Here is a 10132-nt window from a genome sequence, read left to right as displayed (position 1 = left end):
TATCTGGACATTCTAGTCTTGGCTTGCCCGCCAGCTTTCATTACTTCCTTGCCTTGGCCTGAGTCTTAGGAAGGAAAGGAGGCATTTCAGGAACATGGCAGTTGATGCTGATGCCCTGTTTTTCTCAGAGATCATATATATTTGTGGAGATAAATCAACCACTTGTAGGCATTTTGATTATATTTGGCCTGTTTTGTCTCAGAAGGACCAGCAGTTCATTCTCACAAGAACATACATCAATTCCAGGCATGGGTTTGCCTTTTCCTATCCCCAGACACTCCACAGCACAACTACTTGGGGATTTATGAAGTACCCAGTCAATAGGCATGAAATCCCACAGAATATAGCATCCAGTAAGAGAGGTGTAGGAGTGGGTCTATGACCATGGGATCCACTGGGTGTGTCATGTATCAGACCATCCAGAAGATACTAGCCTAATAGACTTTCCCTGCCTACTCTTGCTCCCTTTTCTCTTTACTCCCAATAAATAATCTTGCATTTCCAAATCTGTCTTGGTGTAGGCTTCCCAAATCAACATAGGTTGCATGGGGTGAGGAAGGAATGGAGGGGCCCTTATGGCCAGATAATAGAAGATAAACATCTACACTCATTTTATAAGTAGGTTATCTTTGTGTGTGGGTGTAAACCAAAAATAAGCTGCAGCTTCACCTCACCTATACTTATGAGTAGCATTATAGACAACAGTGAACAGAAATACTCTTGGGGACAGAGGTCAGATGGCATACATGTCATTCACTTTCATAGAGAAGTGGCTCAAGATTAGCACTTGTGCAGTGGCAAATGATTAGAGACCTGGAGAGTAAGTCTGCATATTAGGAGCAAGATGCCTGGAATAAACATGTGGATCGAGTTGGCAATGTGAAGATCTTTGGGTGTCAATGACCATCACAGTGCGTACGTAATGCAAGAACTACTGAGTAACCAATTAGACAGATTGTCTTGGCTGATCAGCATAAGCCAGGCTTTGTCACTGAAGCCTCAGTGCTGACACAGTAAGCACACCAAGTTGCCATGATGGCATGGCTGGCATGGGCCTAACAACATCAGCTCCCAGTCACCAGATTTGATCTAACTACTGCCACTTCAAAATATCTAACCGACCTAAACTTCCAGCAACAAAAATAAACAATGAGTCCACAGTATCGTCTCATAAGGAGGCTGTCTTTCTAGAAGGCCATCTGTCAAGAAAACCAGTTGGCCATTTGGAAGCAGTTTGATTCTTTTGCACACCCCCCACTCTGGAAGAGTAGTGTCTGATTTTGATTGAGAAAGACACTTTTTGTGGATATGGATTCACTATCAATGCCATTGAGCGCTTTATCTATCAATAGGTTCATGTGTTCAGAAACCACAGGGCTATTTCCAATAACCATCTTACGTAATTTGTGCTCCTATCTCCATAGCTCTGTCCTCTAAATTTAGAGGTTGAGTTTAAGCCGTAGATTGATATCATCCAGTTACTGCAGCTTCCTTAAGGGATCCAGCAAACCAGAAGAATAATCACTATTTTGACAGAGGTAATTAATTAACCTTGATCACCAGGAGGAAGTAGAGCGTCTGTGACACCATGGCTCCAGGAAGGACAATTTGGCACTCAGGTGAGTGTTTCTTGGTACTCTAACTTAAACTTGACCATAATGTAAAAATGTAGCAGCTATAGCATGGGAAGTCCGTGGTGAGCAAATGCTCATGGTTAAGGGTCTGAGTAACGCCCAAGTCTAGATAGCAGAGGTGCTAACTCGGGCAGGATAATCTGGAATGAAACGTAGAGGAGGGAGATGATGGGCATCACATGCAATTTTGTCTAAATAAAAAAGCCATTCAAAAAGAGTTGATGCTCCTTGAACTTTCAAGGAGATAATGATTCTGAGCTGTGAGAGAGGTAGACCACAGAGGATGCTATACCATACTGCCCATGTTCCCCTTTGCTCAATCCTCCAAGTTTTAAGAGTGATGCAAGATGACTAGGTTCAACTATCAGCCCTCTCCAAGAAATACCCTTGGCTAAAAAGAGCTTCTTTGCCAATATTGTAACCCATTCCTGGGGTAGCCTGGCCATTATGTGGAAATGAATGTCCAGCACCCCTACCCCAATTTGGGCTAACTCTGAAGGGCCATGTGAGTTTCAGAGCTCCTAATACAGATTGCTGAGGACCCTTTTTGTGATTGTATCACAGTCCACCTTTTCTCTGTTCAGTCCAACTTTTTTCTCCTCCATCATTGGCAGTGTCCTGGAGCTAGTTCGTACTGGATTGTGGGGTCAATTATTTGATTTGTAGGGATTTTACAAGCTGGTTAATACCAGGTTTACAGCTTAAAATCAATAGAAGTGGGAGTATTTTTGCTACATTAGCAAACTACAAATCAGGGCTTTATCCCTCTTCTCCAGAGAGCAGGTTAGTATTTATCAGCATGCAACTGCTTACAGGTGCTGGTCACAAAAGCTTTCTCTGATAAACTTCCTGTATTTATCTGCGTGAGTCTGTTTTCCCAGTAAATCTGACTTTCAACACATATATTCAGGTAATAAGTAATAGATACTTAATTTGTATCTATTACTTCCCATGTAGGAATGAGGCACAAGAAGAGGACTTGAATGGAGGCCCAGTTTCAAATCAGAACTTAGTACGAAATATGATAACCAATTCATCTTAGTTTGCCTAAGACTTTTGATTTTAGGTTGAAAAGTCTCACATCTTAGGAAACCCCTCACTCCCAGGCAAACCAGGACAGGTGGTAACCCTTATAGGCAAATGGACAACCTAGAACAGAAAAGGCTTGGCCTCATGTGTTAAACTGACTGCTGTGCAGGACAGACATTTTGAGATGGTACCTACAGTAAGCATTTGGAGACTAATCATAGTTGTAGGTAGTGATCTGACCAAGCAGGACATAGGCCTCTTAAAAGGATGCAACAATGGGTCTGGGATTCTAGTACCTGCAAAGTATTAGCAAGGATAAGATAAGACCCAAGTCATGAAATAGTAGAGCAGGAAATGAAGGAAATGAGGCAGCACACTTATGTAGATCCTGGAACTAGAATTTAGACAGTGGATTAGTCACAATGAACTACACATTGGCCTAATTTTTAGAAACTGGAATGTTTAGGGTAGGACACTTTACAAACCTGGTCTAATTCAGAGCTGCTTGTATTAGTTGTGGGATTCCTTAATTCACCCATCCTTGAGTCTGAGGCAATGCTGAACCTGCAGGGGAAAGCTAAATGACCCTAGTTATAGGGTTTAGATAGTGACTGCTAATGATGGATTTTTGAGATTCTTTTTTACAGTGTCCTGAGGGCTAAGTGAACCTATTCCATGATAACAGAAGCTGAGACACTGTCTTAGGTAAGAAATTCTGAATTCTAGGACTCCAGTTTGTGAGGAACAAAAGTTGAAAATCCAAATGTGTATTTATCATGGCGAGGCTGTGGCCAAATCAAGATGAATTTTCAATCTTGTAACAAACCACAAGGCATGTTATCTCTTTACAACCATCTGCTTTCTAACAGGAAACACCAGCCAGACTGGAGACTTGGCAAGTTTTTTGTTCATTTTCTTTGTTTTTTTATCTTCTTTTTTTTTTTTAGGTCTTCCCAATTCCTTGCTAACAGAACATTTCAAATCTTGATACCTGGCAGACTGGAGACTTGGCAAGTTTTTTGTTCATTTTCTTTGTTTTTTTATCTTCTTTTTTTTTTTAGGTCTTCCCAATTCCTTGCTAACAGAACATTTCAAATCTTGATACTTGGCACTTTTTCATTTTGTCAGTCTAGAAACATTCTAGTCAAATACAAGTAAATTTATAAGCACCAATGCCCAAAGACATTTTATAATTTATGGAAAAAAATTGATGACTCTGTATTAGGCAAGAAATAGAAATATGTTTTTATCTTGGTCCTAAAACACTCAGGATTTTCCTGGGATAGCAAAGAGTAAAGAGAACTGGCTCATAGCTAATGCAATAAATCTGTGTTCTTCCTTCCACCCTATTCCGTTGTGAGTAGAATCACTTGGCAATAAAGGGAGAGGTTGGATAATCACACTGTGGAGACGAAACCTTAAAGATCCTCCTCATTTCACCCTCATGGCATCTAAGACCAGAGATGTGACTGCTTTAAACAGAAGTCATCACCAGGTTAGTGAGTCTCTCACTTCATAAATTGAAAATGATTGCCTTGTCCCCCTGGAACACTGCTACACACCATTTTGGGGTGTTGAATACTATTGAGGCAGCATATTAGAGGTGAAAGAGGCTTTTGTGGACTGGTTTGATAAGTCTTTCTATGATATATTCCGAGTCCTTCAAAACTACCTTAGAAACTTGAACACTGCAAACTGCCTACTGTGTGTGGGTATATGTGTGAGGAATGTGCTGTGGGCTCTCATATTTTAGAACCACTGGAGACAATCAGACCTCCAGCCTCCATACTGAAGCAGCAGCTTTCATTCTCATTTTACCAAGACCCAGAGTAAGAAATACATTTGACATAATAACCCAGTGTACAGACATACGCACACACACACTTTCACACGTTATATTATGGATCTGAATGTTCCCCCAAAACACTTCCTCTTACTAGCTATATAATGCTCTCTAACATTGTCTAGCTCTCTGTATTTTTTAGTATTGTTCATAATCAACTGATGAAAGTTGCAGTTCTTCACAGCAGGTGACTTCAGGTTAGATCCCCCAGCTGGACAAAACACTGATGTTGAGAGTCATAGGCCTAACAAATTCTAGCGTATAAAAAATAGCTTGATATCTATGTATTTGAGATCAATTTTCAAAATATAAAGTATTTATTTGAAGATAGTTGTTTACACTGAAAATATGTTTCCCATTAAGAGAATCTGTCTTTAAAGGTCTAAAGCAGGTCAGTCCACAAAAGTGTCTTTCTATGTATTTATACACTGAATAGAACACCAATAGGCAGCTGCCACTTCACTGATGAATTCTGTTGTCATCTTCCACAGCCACTTTATAAGCAGTTCTCTTTTATACTAACACAAACTACAGTGTTAACTAGACTCCTGGAAGTGTAGTAAACCAAAAATACAAAAGCTCTTGAAACTAAACCTTTTGGTCCAAGCAGTAGGATTATTAAATATGGGACGTTTGGAACTTCCTAAGACAGATCCTCATACATGAGTTAGATACACTTAGAAACGTGTTGTCTCCACCAACGCCGAGAATGAGCAGGGACAGGAACTTACCATAGAGCCCCTTCAGGCTTACCACTGTCTATACTGGGTTTAGTAATTCCAGGAACAGTTCTATCTCACAACCATACAAAATATATGGTGGATTCAAATCCTTGTTCCTCTGAATTCAAAGTTCATGTTCTTGCACAATCTTATATGCTTCTCAATTTTTTTATTTGTCGATTGGGCAGAGGTGGTAGAAACTGTTGATCATGTGAAAAACAAGTTTAATAGTACTATACACTCTAAGTGCACCAGAAAGTTGCAGCTAAGTCTGCAAAGCTAATATTCCTACAGTTTTGATCAAATGGTCAAAGTCCAGCTCCACAGTCAAAGCTCAAACTTCTGAATTTCTGAGGTTCCATAAAATAATGAAAAGAAAATGAGCAGTGCGTAAGAACTCTAAAATAATTCCGTGACATGTATGACTTTTCATGGTTGGATAAGGTTTTGATGGTTAAGTCCTTTTTCACCTTGTTGCAACTCTCAGGTAATATTTAATTTGTCTTTCACTATACCATTAGACATTTAGCATGGCACTTGAAAATTTGGTTAATTCTTCCTTTTTTGGAAGAAATATTCCAACTATCTTGGAAGGATCATGAGGAGATTCCTCCTATGGTGTGTCTGAAAATTCCTAGTGAATTTCTAATTTATGCCATTCTGTAATATATTAATCTAATATGACTGGTAATATTTTTCTATGAATTCATTTCTTTCATCTAAGTTTTCAAATTTATGACATAAAGTTGTTCAAGTTTTTATTATCCTTTTAATTCTTGTTGTAATATTCCCCTTACATTCTAAACATTTATTTCAGTCTATTCTCTTTGTCTTGATTAGTTTTGCCAGATGTTTGCCAATTTTTTTTAAAAAAAATCTATCTTTTGCTTTATTGGTCCTTTCTATTATATCTTTGTTTTCTACTTCATTAATTTCTGCTTTTATCTTTATCATATCCTTCCTTCTATATGTTTGTTTTTCCTAGTTCCTCAAGTTGTTTGCTCAAATCATTAACTTTTATTTTCTCTCTTTTCTCTAATATCCATTTAAAGGGATAAGTTTCCACAGGGGACTCATAATGTAGCTAGTGGTAGAGTGCTTGCCTAGCATGCATGAGGTGCTACATTCAATTCCAAGTACCACAAATTCAATCGATCAAGAAGTAAATAAACAAATAGGATTAAATAAATAAAGTGATATATTTTCAGTTGGATATGGTGGCATGTGCCTGTAGTCCCAGCTAATAACTAACTGAGGCAGAATTGCTTGAGCACAGGAATTTGAGGCCAACATGGGCAACTTAATTGAGAACCTATCTCAAACAACCAACAAAAAAAGCTTAAAGTGATAATGCATTAGCTGTGTTCCCAAAGTTTGATGGTGTTTTTCATTTTATTTTGTGTTTTGTTTTTTTTTTTGCAGTACTGGGGTTTGAACTCAGGGTCTACACCTTAAGCCACTCCACCAGCTCTTTTTTGTGAAGGATTTTCTTGAGATAGTGTTTCGTGAACTATTTGCCCAGGCTGGCTTGAAGTGCAATCCACCTGATCTCTGCCTCCTGAGTAGCTAGGATTATAGGTGTGAGCCACTGGCACCTAGCTTGATAGTGTTTTAAATCAGTGTTTATTTTTAATTATCTCCTACTTTTTAATCCCTTATAAGAAGTGTTTTTAGTATTTTTGTTCAGAAAAGTTGTAGTAGTTCTTGAATGGTTTCTAATTTAGTTGAATTTTTTAGAGGTCACAGTCTTGGGGCTAATGGAATGGCTTAAGTGGTAAAGTGCTTGCCTACCAAGCATGAGACCCTGAGTTCAAACCCCAGCACCACCCAAAATCAACAACAACGTCAAGAACCAGAACACAAAGGTTGCAATAGACATCACAGTCTTTCCAATATTTATTCTTTAAAATTAGTTGTGTTGTGTTTTATGGAGAGTGTATGGTCAGCTTTATTGTCATAGAATGAATAATGAAGTTTTTGATTCCTGGGTGCAGGGTTCAGTACATGCCCATTACACTAAGCTTATTATATTGTGGTGCTTTAATCTTTACTACTTTTACTAAATGTCTATTACTATCAGTTACTAAGATAAGTATGTCAAAATCTTTCATATGATGTGAAATTTGCCAGTTTCTCCTTAAGTTTTATCAATGTTTACTTTATATAATTTGAATTTATTTTTTAGGTACATAAAAGTTCATGGATGTTAACCCTTCTTAGTGGATAATATTATCATCCTACAATGTCTTTGTTCATCCTTATTTATGCCTTTTACTTGCCTATCTATTTTTTTCATTGTTGATATGCTCTACTGCTTTCTTTTGGTTAATATTTACTGGGTATATCTTTTTTCACCCTTTCAAACTTTCTTGAAACCTTCCTCAAACTTTAGATTTTTTTTTCACATACATGGCACAGAGGTAGATTTTTGTTTAACCCAAGGCAATAGTTTTTATCTTTTTAATGGAAATTTTTATTATGTTTTTGTAATCATTTAAATGTTTGAATTCATTTTTACCATTCTGTTTTGTGCTTTCCATTTGTTTCCCATTTGCTCCCTCTTTATCTCTTTTTATGGCTTCTTTTGGCTTTTACTTAATGTTTTGGATTATTTTTCCCCTTAATTGGAAACATTTTCATACTTCATGACTAGTTTTTCAGTGTTATTCTTGAAATTTGAACATGCATTCTTAACAAATTCTTAAATGTATTTAGTCATTATATTTAGTGACTTTTCTTGATCATTATAATAGCTCAGAATACTTTATAATTCTGGTTACCCCACTTGTATGTTATTGTTTTCCAGTATTTTAGTTTTAATTTATAATCTTGTAAGTTAATTCACATTATTATTGTTTTATACAGTATTCATTTTGTTTACTTACACATTTATTATATCCTTTGCTTACCATTCTTTCTTTCATGTTTTATCTCAGACCTTCCTTCTGGGTTCATTGCTGTTCTTCCTGAAATATATTCTGTAGAACTTATTTTAGAAAGAATTTCTAAATTTTAGTTTGTTAGGAAATACCTTTGTTTTACATTTATAATTTTAAAAACTTTCATATATATACATTTCTACATTAAGAGTTGATTTTGAAAATATTCCATTATCTTTTACTTCCAGTGAAGCTGGTGAAAAGTTGGCTGTCAGTTTTGTTCCTTTGTAGACTATCTGTCTCTTTATCTGTACTTAATCTTATTTTTCTTTGATATTATGTTGTTTTGACACATGAATCTAAGCATGTATTTCTTTTAATTTATACTGCTTTTGATTTTTAAAGTTTACTGAACATCAGTTTTTAAAGTTTTTAATTATTGTGACTTTGAATATTTTCTCTCACCTTATTCTATTGTCCTGCCTATTGTTATGGATAGAGTTTTGTCCTACCAAAATTTCATGTGTTGAAACCCTCATCTCAGTGTGGTGATGGAGCTTTTAGAGAGGTAATTAAAGTAAAATGAGGTCATAAGTGTGGGACTTCATCCAATAGAACTGGATTCCTTACAAGAAGAGAAGAGAGACAAGAGTTCTGTCTCTGCTCCCATAACCCTGCACATACACAGATGAAAGGCTGGGTGAGAGCACAGAGAAGGCAGCTGTCTTGATCTTGGACTTCTAGCTTCCAGATTTGTAAAAAATAAATTTCTGTTATTTCAGACATTCAGTCTATAGTGTTTTGTTATGACAGTCTTAGCAGACTAATACATCTATATTCACTAAAAATCTGGCACCATTTTTGTTGTGGTTTGGATAAGAAGTATCTCACAAAAGACTCATGTATTTAAGGCTTGGTCTGTAGCTGGTAGATTCAATCCTTGAGAGGTGATTGAATTGTGAGGGCTCTGACCTCATCAATGAAATAATCCACTGATGAATTCATAATTTTATGGCATTATTGGGAAGTGGTGGGAGGTGGAGTGTAGTTAGAGGAAGTGGGCATGCCTTTGAAGGGTATCTTGTCCTTGGCCCTTTTCTATCTCACTGTTTGTTTCCTGGGCCACCAAGAGATGAATAACTTTGCTCCTCCACACCATTCTTCCTTGATATTCTGTCTTACCATACCATAGAAATAACAGAGCTGACCAACCATGGGATGAACCCATGATCCAAAACAAATCCTTTCTCTTTTAAATTGTTTATTTCAGGTATTGATGAAACAACTAAATAATACAACTTTAAAATTTCAGTTTAATATTAGTTATGCCTTATAGTCCATATAAAGGTGGATTTTTTTTTGCTTTTTAAAAATTGTGCTGGGAGTACATTGTGACATTTAAAAAATTTCTTACAATATATCAAATACATCACAGTTGAATTCACACCCTCCATCATTCTTTTATCCCCCTTTCCCCCATTCCTTGAATAGTTTCAACAGGTCTCATTTTTCCATTCACATACATGTGTACATAGTGTTTGTACCATATTCACCCTCCTACACCCTTTTCCCACATCCTCCTCCCACAGGTACCAATTCCCCAGACAGGACCTGTTTTGCCCTCCTGTTCTCTGATTTTGTAAAAAAAAAAGAAAAAATGACTTTTTTGTTTGTTTAAGATAGCTATACAGGGAGTTTCCGAGATCAGATGAGATTGGGCACGTTCAGGGTGGTATGGCCTTAGACTACAGGGAGTTTCCTTGTGACAGTTCCATATATATATATGCATTATAACCCAAATTGGCTCATCTCCTCTATTTGTCTCCTTTCTAGTAAAGGTGAATTTGTGATCAAGAAATCTTAAGGGAACATTTTCTCCATTCTATTCATAAATAACACCGAGAATAGCATGCTTCCTCATTATCTTTCTCTGTAGTGGAGGTTTCTCCTAAATTTATCTTCCCAGTAGGATGATAGTTTTCAGAATCTCAATTTATGTCAAGGTCTTACTTCAACTTCTCACCT

Source organism: Castor canadensis, chromosome 3 (genome assembly GCF_047511655.1).
Source record: "Castor canadensis chromosome 3, mCasCan1.hap1v2, whole genome shotgun sequence".
Taxonomy (NCBI): Eukaryota; Metazoa; Chordata; class Mammalia; order Rodentia; family Castoridae; genus Castor; species Castor canadensis.
The sequence above is the reverse complement of the archived record's forward strand: the minus strand, read 5'-3'. Positions refer to the sequence as shown.